Source organism: Neodiprion fabricii, chromosome 7, assembly GCF_021155785.1.
Source record: "Neodiprion fabricii isolate iyNeoFabr1 chromosome 7, iyNeoFabr1.1, whole genome shotgun sequence".
Lineage (NCBI taxonomy): Eukaryota > Metazoa > Arthropoda > Insecta > Hymenoptera > Diprionidae > Neodiprion > Neodiprion fabricii.
Window position 1 is genome coordinate 2221496 of NC_060245.1, and position 19492 is coordinate 2240987.

At 38.8% G+C, this 19492-nt stretch overlaps 2 long non-coding RNA genes across 2 annotated transcripts in view; one reads left to right on the plus strand and one right to left on the minus strand.

The window, feature by feature from the left end:
* LOC124186401 overlaps positions 1 to 19492 on the minus strand; it is a 212270-nt gene that overhangs the window by 27674 nt on the left and 165104 nt on the right. Inside the window, exon 6 of the long non-coding RNA XR_006871656.1 lies at positions 12860 to 13291. This is a non-coding gene — a long non-coding RNA (uncharacterized LOC124186401). The remainder of the gene's footprint in view (positions 1 to 12859; positions 13292 to 19492) is intronic.
* Positions 1074 to 19492, plus strand: part of LOC124186400 — a 65876-nt gene continuing 47457 nt past the window's right edge. The window contains exons 1-2 of the long non-coding RNA XR_006871655.1: positions 1074 to 2527; positions 12522 to 12601. This is a non-coding gene — a long non-coding RNA (uncharacterized LOC124186400). The remainder of the gene's footprint in view (positions 2528 to 12521; positions 12602 to 19492) is intronic.

Below are 19492 nucleotides of genomic sequence, written 5' to 3' on the forward strand. Positions count from 1 at the left end.
ATGTATCGAGAAGACAATATTGACAGTGTTGATTTTTTATACCTTTTATACATGTTCCACGTGGCCGCGAGCAATACGGAAGATAAAAAAAAAAAAAAAAAAAAGAAAAAACAGAAAAGTGCAGAAACAGAACCGCTGCACCGCGTACACTTCCTCCACATTCGTTAACATCCCTTCTTCCATCTCTTTCCCTCGTTTTCTCATAACGAAAGTTTGTCCCTTATCCCTCCCTCTCTGGTTCTCTCCCTCCGCCCCTTAGCACAAGGCATACAAGCACACACACACACACGCACAGAGAGAGAGAGAGAGAGAGAGCTAATAACGGAAAGGAGCCGTTTCCCCCCCTCGTCCCAATCCGTCCATCCCCACCACCGCATCTCAAAGCATCAAAACCTCCTCTCCTCGTCATCGTCTTGCGGGCTCGAACATAGAGTGGGGAGAGAAAATTCACGTTCAAGGGAGAATCGTCATCCCCCAAAACGTTCCGTCCTTGTCGTACTTGGTTTTCAGGATGAATAAGAAGAAGAAGCAACAGCAGCAGCAACGGCAGCGGGAGTATCAGAGAGGGGGATATAAGAGTGGGAAGGCGATGTAGGGTGGTATGTAGGGGTAGTGGCAGGGGGCGGGGAGGGGGGGAGGGGTGGTGGTTCCGAGAAAGGGTTGAGACGACTTGAGTCCGCCGTAGGTAGTAAGAATGGGAGGAGTAGGTGGCGAGGAGGGGGGAAGCGTCGAGCTTGCACCGCGTGAAATCCTCTCGTCCCACTCGCTCCTCCGCAAGCTCGCCTGTCGCTCGCTCACTCTGGCGGTAAGTTTCGGCGTTTCGAGCGAAGCTCCGTGTTTCTCGCGCTCGCCGCTCGCGGCGCCACCGAACGGCCTCGCTACCAGAGAGTGCGAGAGAGACGGCGACGACGACGACGGCGGTCGCGTGGTGCCGCCGTTGCTTGCTGCTGCTGCTGGTGCTGCTGGTGCTTCACAGCTTCCGCGAGCCACCCTCCCTCCCTCTCTCTCTCTCTCGCCCTCTCTCCCTCGGGGAGCGGCGGGGGTGGCGGTGGTCGCGCGCCGCGCGCTACCCGACTTTCGGATATCACCAAGTTGAGCAGTGGCCCTGTGCGCTTGCAAACCGTCAACGCACGTCCCGCGTACCGCCGTCGAGAGAGAGTGTTCCCCGGTACTATCGGTACTGTCACCGCAACCAGCGCCACGCGGCCCGCGGACTCTCGACACCGGGCACGCAGAGCCTTGAACGCTTGATCAGTGACACGGTGTGCGGAACCCGCGAATATACAACCCACGCACATACGTACAACACCTAACCTACCACACCTTTTTAAAATTAAGACATCGGTCCTGCTCGAGATTGTTGTATTTAACAAGGAAAAAAAAAAAAAAAACAAAAAATAAATTAATAAATAAAAATAAATATATCAAGCGATAAGTAAATTTAAACCAACGATCATCAATCGGACCGGCGGACCATCAATTATTCTCGACTGTGCAGGCTGTGCACCGATATTGTATAAAATAAAAAAAAAAAAACAAAAAAAAAAAAAAAAAAACAACACGCGGTACGCAAAAAACCTTATCCCCTAATCGTTATTATATATCATATCGATTGTCGGTTTATAAATGTAGTACAAACATTTATCAGACCTGCCAATTCGTTGCAAATTTTCACTCTCAGTAATCTCTATCTGTGAAAAAGTATCACGATATCTATTGCATCAGTATATATATATACATATATATACATATATATATATATGTATATATGTGTGTGCGTGTGTATATATATATATGTATTCGTGACTTGTTGTAGAAAAGGGTGAAACGAAGACAAAAAAAAAAAAAATTAAAAAAGAAAAATAACTCATACTCTCAGACTGCATCAATAATTCACTACTACCACCACCACCACCACCAGCCCTAATCGAGTGTGCAGTGTGTGCGTGTTCCTTTTTTGTGCGTGGGTGTACGTGCGTGCAGGTGTAAAAATAAAAAAAAAAGAAAATTTCTTCTTCGAAGGATACTGTAAGGATAAAAAAAAAAAAAAAAGATACGGTAAACGGAAGAGAGTAATAAAAAAAATGAAATTTCTTTTCTCAAATTACAGTTCTTCCTCTTCTTCCACGTTCCGTCTCGTCGTGAGAGTGGAAACTTCGTCGCGTGTTTGAATGAAAAAAAGAAAAAAAATGAAAGATAATCGAGAAACGTGAATAGAACGTAGGAGGATAAAAAAAAAGAAAAGTGAAACGTAAATAAATTAAAACGCGTACAACCGTATAATCGCTAAATAAGTAACTGAAGATTTTACGATGTGAGGATTATACGATAGTTGTTCTGTTGTAAAGAAAGAGGAACTAACGCGGAGACGAAGGATGAGATTTAAAATTGAAGATAATATATAAGTAAATAAGTAAATTTGAACGAACACGGATGAAGATGAACAAAATATACGAATTTGATTTGTTGTTTTGTGGTGGTCTTCGGAATCTTCGGATTCGATAAATCGCTAAGGATATAAACTGAGGTAAGTCGACTGAAGAACGAGAAAAAAAAAAAAGAAATCGAAACTGAAAACAACGTTTCAAAACCTCTTCCAAGAAAGAGAAAATTTCATTAGTTCTCCATGCATTTGTAGTACGATTTTCGTTTCAGCTTTCTCATTCTTTTTCTTCTACGTATACTTTGAATGAACTTAAAATTTTTATTTTCCCAGCAAATCTTAAATTTAGTTTCTTCTTTCTCTACCAACCTGTCGATTGTGTCAAAGTCTGAAGAAATTGGGGAGATGCTTTCATCTCTTATCTCGCTTATCGCAGTGAAAAGCTGCTTAAGAAAATGAGAAACGAAAAAATAAATCTCGACAAGTGACGTCAGCGTGCAGACGACACGCGGGTTACGTCGAAACGTCTCTTGCACAAGACGATAATCAGTGCAACCCTTTTTCTAACCGTCTGAACTCGGGTGAATCATCTTTTCAGCTTTACGTGCAAGGTGTTAAATATAATTTCAGTGTTAGTGAAACGGTGCGTAAATGTAAGTCAGCGTTAAATAAACTAAATAAAATTAACGCGGTGCCGGATAATGTGCGTGAAAATCTTAAAAAGTAACACGGGTGCTTCGATTTGTCAGTGATAAATCAAAATCGTGCGATAATAATCGGCGATGGTGCGTTTTAAGCGTTTTCTCCGGTTTAATCTTCCTGGTTTCTCTCTGCCTTGTGAAAACGATAAGATAATTATCGAAATTTCACAGTCGATTGAACACGGAGAAAAGAAGTTTGGCAAAGGGGAGGAAAAATTTGACGATACGCGAAGAGAAACGTGGCTATTCCATTCCTCAGAGTTCGAAAAACCCTGCGTGCAGTGGCACGTTTACTGGCTGCAAGAAGGCAAAGGAAAAAATAAGAGAAATCAAGAAGAAGAAAACCGTGAAAACATTTAGCGAAACGCTTTCTATCTTTTTTCAAATTTATTCCGATTTCACCTTCCTCTGCAAAATAGCAAGATAGCGTATACAAGTTTGCACTTTGTAATCTTCATCTTCGTTGTTTTCTTATTCAACGATCTTAAATTTTATACAGTGAGAAAACTTCGGTTTTTCGTATTTTATATTATTATTTGGTTTATAATTCGCTGCAGTTTCGTCGATTATATTCGCACTCCGAATCGTTCGATTCAAGTTAGTCGACATGTTGTGAAAAACCATAATCCAAGCCCGCGCAAGGATTGATTTACAAAAAAAAAACAAAAAGAAACACATTAATAATAACTCTCTAACTGTGAAAAATAAAAAGACGAAAGTTAAAAATAAGCAAACAATTAACGTATAAAAATGAGACTGTCCTACACATTGCGACGAATGCCGATGATAATTTTCCGAAAAAGGAATAACAAAATAACGAATGATTCGACAATGAAACGATACTTAATTCTATAAAAATAAAAACCTCAAATCAGAATATTGAAACCACGGTAATAAATTTAAAAAAAAAAAAAAAAAAAGAGGGAATCAAAGGGTGAAACAAGTCGCACGATCCGCGTCTCTGGGATCGCTGCTGCTTTAAGTGATGAAGCCCGGTTCGGGTCGGCGCGTGCAGTTAAGTAGTAAGACACCGCGAGTGCCAGACAAGGTGTGTTAATTGTAAGTCCGCAACGGAGCGCGAGGCGAGTCGCGTTCCGTCGGACAGCGTGACGGCTCATGATCGTCAGGCAGCCTCGTTGACTTATTCTTCGAGTTCGAAGAAATGAATTTCGAAAATTGGGGGGTGTGTGTGTGTTTTTTTTTTTTATTTTTTCTCATCAAAACAAAACGTAATAAACTGAAAAACGAATCTTTTACCAAATGATTTCCAATCGATTATAAATTCATTTTCTCAATTAAGCAGGCATTGCTTTAGTTCAAGATGTGTGCGTTTAAATTTTTTTACCAAGCTACAAGAATCGAGTACATAAATTCAAAAAAATAAATAACGACCAAAAATTAAGTGTCAACATTAAATTGACGTGTGTAATTTCTTCAACGTCTACAAAAGCTTGAATAATTTCTCCCTTTTTCTGTTCTTCTTCTTATTCGTTATCGTTTGAATAACGCGATTTTGACAGTTCTTTTTTTTTTCTTACCTGGAACGATTATTATATCAGAGATTGATTATTTCCCGAGCTTTAATATCACTCGGCGGCGAGCTTGCGGATAGTAGCTGCGTATCGCGTGGTCAGTGACCAACTCGTCGATCGATCCGATGAATGTTCATAAATACGTAGATATGCGCATCGATGCGATGTAATAGAGCTAATTACGCGTTTATGCACGTTGATGAATAATAATTCGTAGACGATACCGTGATCAAAATGGTAACGATTTAAAAGACGGACGGACAGAAGAAAGAAAATCGCAAGAAATCGGAGGAAAATTTCTAACAATTCAGTGAAATATAAATTTTCATATCAAACATTTTTTCACAATCTGAAAATTTCTAATTCGCAATGTTTTTCATAACGTGGGTCGTAAATTCGATTTATGATTTAACCAGAGAAGAGAGATTTTTATTTTTATTATTCAAACGCATCTTCCTTAGTAACGAAAAGAATTAAGCAGCAATTGTTTCAAAAGAATTTAATCTCAAGGTAACTAAGTCGGAAAATTGACGAGGTGTCAAACTAATTGTATGAAAGAATAAGAAAATAATGAATAAATGAAATTCTGCCAATGGTAAATAGAGTTTCAGTTATCACGGATTGAAGAGATGAAAATTGATTCGGTAACAACCTGCGGGTTCGATCCTTCAAATTGATTTACAAGTTTATTTTAACGCGTACAAATTTCTCACGCTTCGTTATCGGTTTATAAAGTTTCGGTTAGAAAAAGGTGGGGAAAAGAAAGAAAATAAAAATAATGACGTAAAATCAAAATCAGTTCTCCTCGCAGAAAATTCAAACTCTGGATTATTTCCTATCCTACAAACAAGAATTAGATCGGTGTGTTGTATAAGAAACGAATTAGAAATCGGAGAAAACGAAGAACGAGAAAAGTCCAAACGAACGATCAAACGATAAAAACGAAATTCAAGTATCAAAAATCAAGAAACTTAAACAAGTAAAAAATCTGAAGAAAAGAATGTCGAGGAAAATAAAAGGGAGGGTTAAAACAATCTTCGTCCTTACTCACACAATTGTAGGTTTACAAATTTTTCTGTGTCCAAGAAAAAAGGAACTAAACAACAGCAAAAAAGAAAATAACAGAAAGAAACAGAGGCAAAAACGAACGAAATAAAACACAAGTATACAAAATCCGTCCGAAGTAACGTACAGACTAGAAATGAGTAAATAATACAGACGGAAAAATTCAAATAAAAAGACAATACTTCAAGAAGGTTAACGACGACAACGAAAAACGTCCGAGTCGTACCGGAATAAAAAAACACAAGAAAATAAAACGTACCGACCGAGACAAGAAGAGTAAAAAAAGAAAACCATGAAATTGAAGGTTATACCGGACGAAATTATCGGAGCATCCCCCTCGGCCGATTACAAGAAATCTTAAGGGGGTAGATAGGGGATGGATGAGAATTCAGAGTGTGGGTTCGGGTTGTGTCGAGAGGGGCGCTGGGGGTGGTTGTATGTTAACGGGGAAACCCGATTGTCCAGCCTTCCTTGCCACCCCCCACCCCTCTCCGTCGTTTTTATCTCAAGACTCCGAGAAGGGGTTGCGCGAGTGTTGTTCGCCGTGGCGTTTTATGGAGGGGAGAGACGCCGCGGGGATGAATACGGGGGGGAGGGCTCGTCGCTGCGCCGTGGGTGCGAGAGGGTGGCGGTGGAGGGCTGGAGGGCAGGAGGGCAGGAGGGGGGAGATAGACGGGCGTCTTCGCGCGTGGGGATGGAGGCGCGGCGCGATATATACATATATATGTGTGTGTGTGTATTATATATATATATATATAAAGAGAGGGAGAGAGAGAGAGAGAGGCGTGGGGATAAGACTTGCGACGCGTCTGCGCTCACGGAGCTTCTGCCGTTTGCCGCGGGGCGGCGAAATCCGTCGGTGGGGGTTCGCCGCTAAGGGTTGCAGCTCCGGCGTTTCTCCTTCCTTCTCTCTTTCTCTCTCTCACTCTCTCTCTCTCTCTCTCTCTCTCTCTCTCTATCCGCGTACGGTCGCGGGGGGCGGCGGAGGCTGCACAGGAGGGATGCAGAGGGCATCCCCGACTCCGTAGTTAGGGTGGTCTTCGGCTCTGTCAGTAGCGAAGCGGCGGCCTTATCATACGGAGCTGCTGGCTGACCAGCGCTCCCCCCAAATTTATTAACCATATACTACCACTCTACTACCACTATACTACCAACTACCACCACCACCGCCACCACCACTGCTATATACATACATACATACATACATACATACATACATAAATACGTACATACACACACACACAAACGCACGCGCGCATATAGATACATATATATACATATGTGTGTGTATATATATATTAAAATAATATAATAAACATAATAACGCACGATAACAATCGTGTGCGTGTATATTATTGCTTCTCGACAAGCGCGCGCACACATACACACACGCGCAGCCGCATAAACAAACCGTCGTTTATTATTATTTTTATAAACAACAGTACATAGAACACAGTCGACGTAATTCGGAACATCGTTCGCGTTTAAAGAAAGAAAGAAAAAATAAACAAATAAATAAACGCGATCGCATCCTTTGCCAACAATTGTAATTATTGTTACCATCGTTGTTATTGTTATTGTTATTATTATTATTAGTTCTTGTTTTAGGAAGAGTTGTGTAGTATTATTATTATTGTTATTATATATATATATATATATATATATATATATATATATATATATGTGTATATTTTTTTTGTTTCCTACTTTCTCGTCGTCTTGATGGAAGTGTTTGCAAATTATTGAAAGTAAAGAAAAAAAGAAACATAGGCGAGGAGTGACGTTGTGTTGTTGTTTCGATTATTAGAATAACATTGTCCCGTGTTGATGATAATAACAATACTAATAATAATAATAATAATAATAATAATAATAATAATGACGATGATGATAATCAAGAGTAATAACAATACAGAGTGAGAATCGAGATCGAAGCGAAGAGGAAAAAGATACGAGAAGAGCAGCGAAAAACGTTCAAGAGGAATTCAAGAAATACGAGAATAAATGTACAACACCTGATTGTCGTGAAGTGAAGATAATAACGCAAAATGTGAACGAAGAAGACGAGAAAATTGATGAATATTTTCCAAGAAAAAATCTTAAAGCAGAAGAAGCAGAAGACGAAAAATTCCAAGACAACAAAAGTTTTTAATAAACGTATAGAGAGATTAAAGTAATAGTAATTATAATAATATTAACGATGTTTGAAGAAAAGAAAAAGAAACTTAATTTTTAAAAGAAATTTTTCTAACGATCCACATCAAGAATTAATAATAATTGTTACGATAAAGTGAAACAAAAAAAAAAAAATACCTTTCGGCCTTTTTGAAACGAAGAAGAATAATAATATTATATATAATTGATTATTTACTGTAGTAGTGAGACAAAATTATTGACAAGAAGTAAAAAAAAAAAGTAAAGAGAGAAAAAGATTTTTCTAAATCAAATTACCGCGTATTTAATATTATTGCATAAATATACACGAATATATTATATATATACATAATTGTATAAATATATGAATATAAATTGACGGAAATATCGTTTCGTGAGAAGTAATATAAATAATAATGATGATAAAAATGATAATATGATAAAAGAGGTTTTGAAACAAGTTTAGAATTGCTCCGTATTCGAATTGTTTCTTCGCTGTCGCGAGTGTCTTTGTCGCAATTTAATTAAGAGGAGGGACACGTAATCGGTAGTCAATTAATCTGGAACGATGAAATATGAACGATGAATTATTAACGATGACAATCGGGATTAACGGTCACGGCGATAAAATGTAACCGTCAAATAGAAACGGTGAGAGACAATTTTCAGCCGTAATACGTGAATATCGCGTTTCAAAGGAACTTGTAGTGCGAGAGGAAATAGGATCACGATGATGTCACGTGACAACAATCACGAACGCTAATTGGAGAGAATAAAGACCAAAAACAAAAAGAAAAAAGCGGTGATTGTTCGTCTCTTTTTTTTTTTTTTTTTTAATCAGTTTTTGCATCTTTTTTTTTTTATTTTTTTTTCCTCTCTCCCTCGCACATCGTCGCGAGCGAATGAATCAGTGCATCGAAAGAATACTCAGTTTGAGACAAGAGAAAGGAAAGAATGGTTGTAGGAAAAAATAACCGAAATACGATACACGTAGAGAATATAAATAAATTTAAAACAAAAAAAAAAAACAAAAAAAACTTTTCACTCAACATTGAATGCTGAAAGACACGAGGACACCGATTAGGTAAAATCCTGTCTTGTCTTGTGCCGAAAAACAAACACGTGCCGCTTCTTCTCAATGTCTCTCGGATACCCGGCCTTTAACCGCTATATCAGATAAGAAAAGGTAAATTTTCGCGATATTTAACATTATACCTGTATTTATTGATTAACTTATTACAGATGTAAGATTATTCTACTTCCACGTTTTATATTAATATGACAATTATCGTTCACAACCCCCACCGAAGTCAACGGACGTTTATTCATACATATGCAACAAAGGTGGACTGATGGAAAACTATTAATTTTTCAACAAAATTCTTCCACCCTTTTTTTACTCGCTTAATTAACAATTATTCCAAAAGTGCTTCGTTTGTCTATTCCTGTTCAAAAGTTTTTTTTAAATGCACTTTTTATCATTCATATAAGGTATGATTTATTCCAATGTTATTATTTATAAGTTTTCCAATACAATTGTACATAGTTGTGTTACGATTATTATTGTTATGTTTATTATGTAATAACTATTACTACTATTATTATTATCATTATTATTATTACTATTATTTCATCACGTACAATTATAATTTCGAAATACATAAATCTCAATGTATTTTCTATATTTGTATATTGCCCTATTTTCTATCTATATTATTTACGCATCATTTTTCTCATCTCTTGTATAATTTCCTAGCATTATGTGTCCTTATGCTGTATATTAAAGGTGATCGTCCGTATTTGAAAAAAAAAAAACTAAATGACAAGAACCAAAGTAACATGAAAAGAAAGAAGATGATGAAGAAGAAGAAAAGAAAGAATCGTAAAAAATAAACGTATCATTTATTTCTCCTCTCCTGTGTTTAATTTTCATCATTACGCATGTTTCGCATCCTCCTCGTTTCACCCTGTTTACCCTAATCACTTGTCCCTCTAACCTAACCTAACCTAACCCCAATCCTGACAATTCACCGTCATGCGAGCTCGATAACGAATCGTCGGAAATTTGAATTCCAACACGAATTTTTTAAGGACCGAGATTATTTTTAAGTAACTCGAACCCTCCGCCGTCGGGTAAATAAATTGAACGAAAACTGGTTTGCAAGCCTGGAAAAACGACGATAAGATCTGAAGTAATGAAGAATTTATGATACAAAAATAGAACTGCAACAACTTTTTCGTATTCCCCTTTCACGTAATTGAAAATTTTCTCAAACAAATTATATCAAACTTGTTCCATTTATTTCTTTACTTATTTTTTTCGCTATACCTTCAACGCATTTCTAACTCCACGTTTTGCATCCCCAATATAATTATGTTTCGCGTATGACTGAAGAATTGTCCTTAAATTTTCACAACCAGGCTGCGGATTTTTAGGAATATGGTAAAAACGAAGGAAAGCTCTTGATAGAAAACAAATAAGTGTCGATTTATTCAAATCGATAATAATAATAATAATAATAATTCCTGACACATGGGTATATGGTATATATTATATACCTACATAAAGCCTAGAAACCTAGAACGTGAGAAAAAGGGAGGGCCGAGAAGCAGGGGGGAGGAGGGGGAGGGTGAATGACCGGCAATCGTTAAGCTTGCCGAACAATAGGGGCAGAAGTAGAAGCAGATGTATACACACACCTTATCAACATCTGCCTTATATACATATACAGACATAACGTGAGTACGTACATACGTGCGCATAGACTTTTTATATATACCTGCCTAATAAGTTAACGCTTGATTAAAAGAAAGAAAAAAAAAAAATCCATCGAGGAAATTTATACCGATTTTACAACCGCGAAAATTGTTGCCAAGGAAACGAGAGAGAAAAAAAAATATATATTACAGTGATTCGAAAAATTATTCACCGCTTTTCGAAGCAGTTTTTGAAACGTTGAATAGAATTTTCCACGCTTGTTTTTTTTTTCCCCCTCAGTCTATCAGAAGAATATTCCAATCTGTCTGTTTCTTTTGAATATAGAATTTAAATTTTGTCTTGGTAACTATTTTTTTTTTTTCCATTTTTTATAAGCTAATTTTATTTTCCCATCTCTCGCGGATCTCAGGAGATAATGATAATAATATGATACTAATAACAACGATTCGGCAGAGGGTGATATTCGAAGGGATTCGAAGAATCGACCCGACTACTCTGAGCGAGTCTTTATGTAAGCATCCGCAAACAATACACAGACAGAAACTGGCACGTAAACGTGTAATTCTTGATTAATTCGTGCAAGGGGGGGAGGGGAGGGGAGGGGGGGGACAATTTAAAAGAGCTATATCGAGAGTGCCGGGATATAAAGGAGGCTGAATCTGAGATACGAAATTATACCTGGAATTAGAAAACTTGTGTTCGAGGTTGCGGATGTTTCGCCGAAATGCGAACGCGACGACTCAGCTTACAATTAGTATAGATTTAGAAAACGAGACGAGACGAGACAAGACGCTAATTTTCTCTCGCACTCATCTCAAACTACGTCTTAAACACACTTATACGTATATCCTTAATACCAGGGATCCTGAGTGTAATGGAATTTCAACGGGGTGAACGTAAAACGGATTTCAAAACTTCCCGCAGATTATCAAAACGTAAATCTTCCTCAAACGCAAACAATTACAAAAGTGAAATTTTCCACAGTTGCAAGCATTATATTATTTTCTTAGATTTGCCCAAGATTTGACAAATTGAAATTAAACAAATTATATATTAAAACAAAAAAAAAAAAAAAACGACAATGGTGGTGATCGAAAAATAATTTGACGTACCTTAAATTTCTTTTCTTTTTTTTTTTTTTTTGGCAAAGTTCTTAACCAACGGTTTAAATGTATTTTTAACGAATGTAAAAAAAAAAAAAAAAAAATAAAGATAAAATCACGCGTAAGTTTGTCGAATCTTTGGGCGTGAAATCAGCGCGAGAATCCATGAAGTGGCACTTAAAAAAAAAAAAAGATATAAAGGAAGCAAAGGAGGATAAGGAGAGAAACAATAAGATGAGAAACTGCGTTATGCAAATAAGAGTCGAGGTTTCGACTACATTTGTTTCCCCGTAACTTTGGTGTGTGAGCTTGCGAAATGTGTGCCGGGGCTCGTAAAGATGAGTAAGTGGGACTCCTTGCGGGGTGTAAAAAGCCCAAAGATAATAAAAATCCCACTACACAACTACGAGGCGTAACGCGGCACGCACTAGATGGCCCCACCACCCTTACCCTCGTCTCTATCTGGCTGCGGGCTGGGCGTTGGGGAGCCGCCGTCGAGGGTGAGGAGGGTGAGGGTGGTGAGGGCGGTGAGGGTTTCGACCCTCTTCCTTAACCGCCGAAACAAACGACGACGACGACGACGAGTCGCGAATAATAAATCGCCTCTCGGCAAAAACGGAGATACGAGAAACGGTCGAAGAATCGATGCAAAGTCAAAAGGAAAAAAACAAAAATTTTCAACCCTTCAACGGTTTTTTGTTCACTTTTTTTCGCAAAAATTTTTCTCCTTGCTTCTTATTCAGTTATCCTTATTCGCAATAAAATTGCTACGATTTAATTAGGAGCGGTATTGTTTACTCGGATTACTAAAATTACTTCGATTGAATAATGATATCGATTTTTTTGTTTGCTTCCCTTTTTCAGATAAGAAACACGTGCAATATACGAAGGCCTTTGAGCTGGGGAAAAGTCCACGGCTAATGCGCAAAGAGGAGAAACGGAAGGTGAGCGAAGACCATTTCTTTTGTTGAAAAATTTTGCCAGACATTGGACAAAAGTCGACGAAATCGATAATCAACTTCGATCTAGCTTACTAACAATTCGGGTGAATTTAGTGTGCGATCAGAAGTAAGAAGCGCGGAAAAAATCAGCCGGAGATTTTACAAGTGAACAAAACGACAAGAATTTTAGAATTTTGGGACAAAGAATACGATAATCGACATTAAAGCGCACAATTGGTTGAAATAAATAAATAAACTCACCATTAGCTGCACGGTGATAAAAGGTGTAGAAGAAGAAACTGCGACGCCGAAGCTTTCTTACCCAGGTCCGATTGAACTCGCACGTCACTCACTTCACGATCACTCACGATCACTCACTTCACACTTGTTATTCACTTGTTCACTTTTATTCACTTGTTCACTTTTATTCACACTTGTTCACTTATTCACTCGTAAATTACTCGCGATACGCGTAAATTCTTGAGCAGCGTCCCGACGCCGCGAGGCTCAAGAATCGACTGACGCGAAACTGACCTTCAAAATCAAGAAGCGGAACGTCAACAAGATCGCGTATTTACCTTATCGTTGAATGCGTACAGGTTACGACTTGACGCTCGATTATACGTCGATTCGAATCCAAATTCCGCGTGTTTCATTCCAGTAATCGATTCTTGCTGCATTTTTGCTCTGCAACTGTAACAAAAAAAAAAGTCACTCGTTATTACCAGACTCTTAAAAGCTCAGTTTTGAATACAGGTTTTCAATCGTTTAAAATTATTCAACTTCTGACACTGATTGTCGGCTTTTATTTGTTCAAAAAAATTCATAACTAACTTTTAAACCGTGAACTGATTTTTTTTAAATCGTTTTCGATCGATTCCTCAATCGGTTTCACTGCGATTTCAGGCTTGGAAAATATTCTCGTACGTTCAAAAGTTTCTCGCAATTTTTCGTCACGAGTAATAAAAATTTTTTAATATCCAGACAGTTGATAAAATAATTAATTTTGTTTTACAAACACCTAAGCTTATTTGGAATTACTTTCTTGTTTTATGATCAAATCCAAAGGAATTGATCTTAAATCGAAACAATATCGATGAGGTTTTAACGAGGGAATCTCGAATTTCGTGAGGCAGAAACTTGAGATTGTTTTCCGGAGTTTGAGGCCGGGAATTTGCGAGGTTGATAAAGTTTATCGTGAATTGATTTTAAGAGAAAGTCTGCAAAGGGTCTGAGAAGGCGCGGAAGCGACGCGCGCCAACATTTGTTAACGACAGTTTGAGAAATGTTATTATATTCGTCGTCATCGTCGTAAGGTCAGAACATTGAGGGGGGTTAATCTCCCTAATCTTAGGCAGATGTCGATGGACCCGTAAAGTTGAGACATTAGTTCGTCGATCGGACAGCTTATATCGTCGCTAATCATTCGACTTCTCTCTTCGTCTCATCGAAGTAAAGAGAACGCGAATTAGATCTCAATTTTCTCTCTCCTCCACCCCTCGAAAAATCGTTTCAAGATCGTTGAATCGAGCTTGAATGCGGCAGAAGATAAAAATTGCGATTTTGGTTACCGTAAAACATGGAAAAATGACGGCATCGATGTTCAGATGATGACGTAGAATTATTTCTCAACAACTAAACTGAGAAAAAAATTTTTAGTATCCAAAAACTTATAATTCCTGATCGATAAAAGTAACGAATAATTTTCGTTTTCAAGTCGAATGTAATATCATAATCTTTTCTTCCCGATCAAAGAGTTTTAAAAATCCATAAAACAGTCTGACAACGCAAAAAAAAAAAAAACAAAAAAATATGCAATCCGGAATAAATTTGTAGAATGCAAAATTAGATGACCGGAACTAGGCGGATGAAAAAAGTTCGAGTTTATTTCTAAATTCAGGGGTGAAAACGGAGAGAGAGAGAAAGAGAGAGAAACAAAGACGAAAGAGAGATGAAAACAATTAAGAGACACAGAAAAAGGGGGGGGGGGGGGGGGGGAAATAGGGAGAGGATCCGTTGCATGATAATGCGTTGTAACCTCAGCGCGTGGGGAAAATGATGGGGCAAAGAACGAGGTTGGGAAAGACGGAGAGAGGAGCGAACTTGCAAGCTGCGACTCGATGGAGAGAGAGAGAGAGAGAGAGAGAGAAATAAAAAGAGAGGGAAATTGAAAGAGAAAGAGAGAGTTCTTCTTACTTTGCATTCCTTTGTAGGACATTCTGCGCCGGCACGAGCCTTCTCTCTCTCTCTCTCTCTCTCTCTCTCTCTCTCTCTCTCTCTCTCTCTCTCTCTCTCACTCTCCTCTCCTCTCCTCTCTCGCTTCCCTCCAACCTAACCTCGCACCCTTACTTCGTTCGCTCTCCGCTCCTCGAGCCTCGCTCTCTACCGCGACTCAGCTTTGGGCCGGAACCCAACGCCCGGGGTTTTAATGCACTTGTCCACTCGAGAATCATCTTTTCTCCTTTGCGCCTGTCTATCCGCCGCTACTGTACTTCGGGTTTCTACTCTCTCTTTTCTCTCTCTCTCTCTCTCTCTCTTTGCCAGCCTCTGAAAATATTCCATGGCATAAAGACACACGAGTCACTGTCTGCAGCGCTACGCTGTCGAAACGCATTAGGCACCTTCCATCTTCAAACTCGTGGATACGTTCACCGGTCGATTTAGGGATTTTTTACCCCTATTCTTCGAATTTCTTTCTCGTCAATCGGAGGTGAAGAAGGAGAATGAAAAAAAAAATAAGCCGGAAAAACTGTTTATTCGCGATAATTTTCATCGTAGTGAAATGGAAGGAGTGTCTGAAAAACTTACCGAGATAATCTCATAAGTAAAAAATAACCCTTTCAATATTTATCCCTCATTTGTTAATTGAATAACCAGTACCCGATTCAAACGCTACAAATTTGATATTTTGCGTTCTGAACATATCAAGTAAATGAGTAAATTTCTACGCACTGATTCGTATCGACTCGACCGACTCCGAGAATGCTGATAATATAATTACAAAAATATGAAACTACCCGAGTGTCTAAAAATATAATAATTCCGGTAGAATGAATGAATGAATGAAGAACGAGGCCAAAAAAAAAAAAAAAAAAAACTCCTTCTTTCAAAACTTGTCAAATATCGACAACGCTGAAAGAAAAATGGTCGAAAATTGCAGCATAACCGCGAGCGTAGAGCGAGTTTGTCGCAAATTCCTCTGGCGTATCTATCGCGAATTATTTTCGGCGAGGGAAGGGGAAGAGAGAGCCTTGGGAGCATCCGGTTGACGATGCCGCAAGACTCTCCTACTCTCGTTATCTCTCTCTGTGTTCGTCTCTCGACCGCGGGCGCATGACGAAATTTGAATTTGAAAAATAGAAAATAATATAATCGCAAATAACGCGAGTACGTTTCTATACGTGTATGTGTGTGTATATTTTTGCATGTCCGCAGGGAATGAGTTTTAATCTATTTCGCCACGTGTATCATCATGCGCTTTACAAACTCACGCAACCGCCGCTCATTATCAACGAATTATATATATACATATATATGTATGTATATGTATGTATGTATGCGCACGTATATTAAGTAGGTGCACAACAGGCAATAAAGGTCGACTCCGTCAATGCAGCGGGTATAAAAGGCGCGCCGGATCTTCGCTCACTGAGTTTCTGCTGCAAGCACCGCCCCTCGATCATTGCGGATTAAACTGCTCAATTATCCACGAGCGACTCCATCTTATCAACACGTCGACCAATAACGTCCCTCGCTCGTAGCTGACGAATTTTTCCTATTCCTTTTCCATTTATCTTCGTCCATCGGATGTACGGTATGGTCAAAACACGACACAAAATAAGGAAACTGAGGTGCGGAGGCTTGAAATCAATCAATCAGTGAACCGAGTTGGCTGATCGATTTTACAGGAAAACGAAGAGTCAAAGAAAAAAAAAGTCTCGACAATTTTTTAAATCAAGATACGGAGTCAAATTAGAAAAATTAACGTACAGAGGATTAAAATAAGTCGGCCTGGCCAGTTTTGTAATTAAGCTCAAAGTTTTTTTTAAAAAAGCTCTAAATATACAAAATTAAGGCACAGGGTTAAAATAGAAAAATTCAAGACTCAAAAAATCTACGTCATCTAATTTCTACCAAAATCCGAATGTATTTAAGTTTTTTTCCCACCATTTTAGATTCAGCAAATCTGACCTGAGATTCGCGATCAGCCACCTAATAAACCTTCGAGTACAAATGTTTTAGTTTATTTTTTTTTTTTCTATTGTTTTCATCTTATCGAATATGCCAAATGTAAATTCTACTAATCTGGCCTTAGATTCGTGATCAGCTATCCAAAAAATGTTACGGCATCAATTTTCATTCGAATCCATTCGTTCGTTCTCAAGATATCGTTATTTTGTTATTTTTGTTATTTTTTGAATTTGGTCAATTTAAATAACTCAAAACGTAACGAACCGATCAGAGCCAAAATCTGATCAGTTCTGAGTTTGGAAAAACCGCTTCGATTGTGAAAAAAATAATCAAAATCCATACGAAAACGATTGGAGTTAATTCTACAGGCACAAAAAGTGGAGACATGTTAAAAACTCGACTTTTGATTTTCCGGCTGACGACACGCGGTGGCTAAATTTTTTCCCCGTGAAACCGGAGAAACGGGGAGTTAAAAAAAAAGCGTGAAAAGAAGCTGCGTCGAAGCGTTTCTCGAATTCGCTCGTAAAGACAAACGCGGGTCCGTTGCTCGCGAGTCGTGACACGAGGCTCGAGTCTTGGAGCGATAATAAATACTATCTTCGTGTCCGGTTCCTGTCAAGCCAAGAAGCGAGCTGTGCGCGAAGATAATACGGCACGTTATCTATCGAACGAGCGATTCGTCGTCGTCGTCGTCGTCGTCGTCGTCGTCGTCGAGGCGTTCGTTCCTGCGAGGAGTCGACGAAAGTGAAACTAGGCACGTGCTGGACCGTAGGACGATAAAATAGACACGGAGGAAGAATCGAACGGCGATAACGCCGCGCGAGTAAGATAATGATTGTAACTAGGAAGATCCGAAATCGCCCCTTCCCGACATCCTCGGAACCGCTCCGGCATCCCGCCGCGTTGTATTCCTGAATAGGCCGGATGCGTATTGTTCGTTTCATTTGCGTTGGTCGACGAGTGGCCTCCTCCTCCTACTCGGCCTCGTCGAAATCGTATTTCACAACTTATTCGCTGTCCTTTTATTTTTCTCCGATGGAGATTCCTCGGAACGACCGCTCTCCGAATCAAGCTCACGTTATCGATGCAAATTGAAAAATTTTTTTTTAAGAACATTTTGCCATAAATTTAACCACGAACAATTTGTTGCGAGAAAATTCAGAGAACGAGAAATGTTTCGGACAAGTTATCGGCTAGAAAAATATCAAGACCGTTTTTACAGCATTTAGAATACATTCGTCCGATTTAGAAATAATTCTGAGATAGATTTTCAAATTTTCAATCAAGCAAAAAAATTTGCACATCTGACGATATTTTATTATATTTCATTGTCGGTTATGGTGGAAAAAAATTTGGACCTGTCGTAATTTCGCAATAATTTGCCAGATTTTTTAACACATCCGTAAATTTTCTCGCTAAATTCTCGAACACTTTGATACAAGAGTCTTACGCTAGCTACCATTTATCCAACATTTCGCAAATCAGCTATTTTAATAAAACCGATCAAATAATTCAAAATAAATAATTCGCAACTATCATTCGATACACAAATCAAATCAAATTCGCATAAAGAATGGGGGTGGGGGACAACTTTCGAGCAGCACGAAGTGGACGATCTGATAAATTGGGATTTGCAGATAGCCGGAATAATCGTGTATATACAACGTATACACGTATAGCCGAGGGTAAAATCAAGGATGGGAGAATGAGGAGTTGAGACCTAAACCGAAACAGGACACTACTTTGAAATAGTTTTCGACATCTACTGCGATACGGACAGGCGGGAACACCGGGCAACATTCTTGGCCGGCGGGGCGTTGGCCAATTTATTTCTTGCCTCGATCCTCGATACGAAACGAGAAGGAGAAGGAGGAGGAGGAGAACCGTTTCCTCTGACCACATCCGAAAGCCCTTCGCAAGCGACGGGGCGGTTAATTTGCGACAGTCTCCTTCCCCTCGGCCTCACGACGCGCACTTATACAGAGCCAACGGCAAGTCGAACTATTCCGAAATCAATTAAACTATCGGAGTGATTAACGGATGGATCTCTCTCAAACCTCACCGTTAGGCTGTCTTACACCCGCGTTTCTGCTTGGCCGCAAGCCTCGATTTCGATGGATATTTATTTGTTTACAAATTATACGAAATCAAAGCCCTTTTGCATACGAGATCGAAAACAGCGCAGTTGGACAGACTGGCTGATAAATGTGTGCAAAAATTTCTTATGGAAATGAGAATTCAGTCATGCAATCGGATATGAAATAATTATTTAACAATTGAAAGATAAATAGATCGTCGAAAGTTAAATGTAGAGGTACTCGATGGTGCGATACTCAAAGATTACAAAAAAGAAACCAATATTACACACGGTGATTTATTCAATATTTATTCATTTGTTTATTTATTTTCCTGCGAATCGACAATTTTCCGTCACACTTGCAAAGTTCGATCGATTTCGAATCACGTCGAGAGACGATGCTTTCAATAATCTGTCACAAAAGTGCGGCTACGGAGCTTTTGCTTCTACTATATATATATATATAATGCACGATAAGAGCTATTAGCAACGTCGAACGTCAAGATAACGTTTGGTAACGGTTGGTCTCGGTTTTATTCCTGCGGGAATTCTGTCGATGAGAGACGGGAATAACGTGAAACTAACCAGGTGTCTCAGTTCACAGGTAGCGGTATATATACATATAA